The sequence below is a fragment of the Parus major genome, chromosome 14 (genome assembly GCF_001522545.3).
Source record: "Parus major isolate Abel chromosome 14, Parus_major1.1, whole genome shotgun sequence".
Classification (NCBI taxonomy): domain Eukaryota; kingdom Metazoa; phylum Chordata; class Aves; order Passeriformes; family Paridae; genus Parus; species Parus major.
Genome location: NC_031783.1, coordinates 2,103,832 through 2,104,822, shown reverse-complemented (window position 1 = coordinate 2,104,822; position 991 = coordinate 2,103,832). Strand labels below are relative to the sequence as shown.

General features: G+C 71.7%; 1 protein-coding gene across 1 annotated transcript in view; it reads right to left on the bottom strand.

Moving 5' to 3' along the window:
• The window catches only part of CORO7 (coronin 7), a 34,907-nt gene extending 34,469 nt beyond the window's left edge, over positions 1 to 438 (bottom strand). The window contains exon 1 of the mRNA XM_033517843.1: positions 366 to 438. The gene's annotated coding sequence lies outside the window, so the exon portion shown is untranslated. The remainder of the gene's footprint in view (positions 1 to 365) is intronic.
• Positions 439 to 991: the final 553 nt, after the last annotated feature.

Here is a 991-nt window from a genome sequence, read left to right as displayed (position 1 = left end):
CCCTGCCGGACCCCCCGCCCCACGTGTGTCCCGTGTCCCCGCTGTCACCGTGAGCGGGGTACACACCCTCCATCCCGGCTCCTCGGAGCCCCCAGGAGCCTCCAACCCCCGCGTCGGAGCCACCTGTAGTGACTGTTCGGCGGTCCCGGGGATCCCGGCCCCTTCCTTGCCTTCCCCGGCGGCTCGTGGTCACCCCGTGCTGTGACCCAGCTGTCACCCAGCCCTCCTGCCACACAAGGCCAGCGGTCCCGCCGGGCTCTGGGCCAGGGGGTCGGGGACAGCGGGAGGTTTCTGGTGCTGTGGGCTCAGCGTGCTCGCCCCCTCCATGGCCTGGTAGCGGTGAACAGAGACCTTTGTGTACTCACGGCTGCGGGGAAGGGAGGAGGAGGAGGAGGGAGCGCTGGCTCTGAGCCCACTGAGCCCTCTGGGCCCGGCTGTGCCGTCACCCACGCCGGTGGAGGCCAGGCCTCCTGCCCTGCCTTCACCAGGGCTGTGACAGCGGCGTGTGCACAGCAGGAGCTGACACGTCCCTGTCGCCTCCCCCGTGCCGAAGGCCCCAGCCTGTGCTGAGGAGCGCTCGGAGGCGCCAGCCCCGGTGACGAGGGCGGGAGAGAGACGCGCTTGGCACGAATCGTCCTCCCCCTCTCCAGAGGAAAGCCGCTGCCTCGCTGTGGGCGCTGTGTCAGGGCGGGTACCGTGCCAGGCTGCTGCGCTGTGTGGTGTGGGCGCTGTGCTACTGCACTCGCTTCTGTGAGATATTTCACCTGCTAGGGGAGAAGGGCAGCAGCCCTGGCAGGGCGCAGACGGAGCGGAGGGCAGCGTTCCCAGCCCTGCTCCATGAGGGAACCACAGAGGGCAGCGCCCGCCCGTCCCCAGCGCGCTCCCGTCCCGCCGACCCCCGCGCATGCGTAAGCGCGGCGCACTCACGGCCGCTGCGCCGTGCGCATGCGCGGCCCGTCCCCTCCGCGGGGTGCGCAGGCGCAGCGCCGCG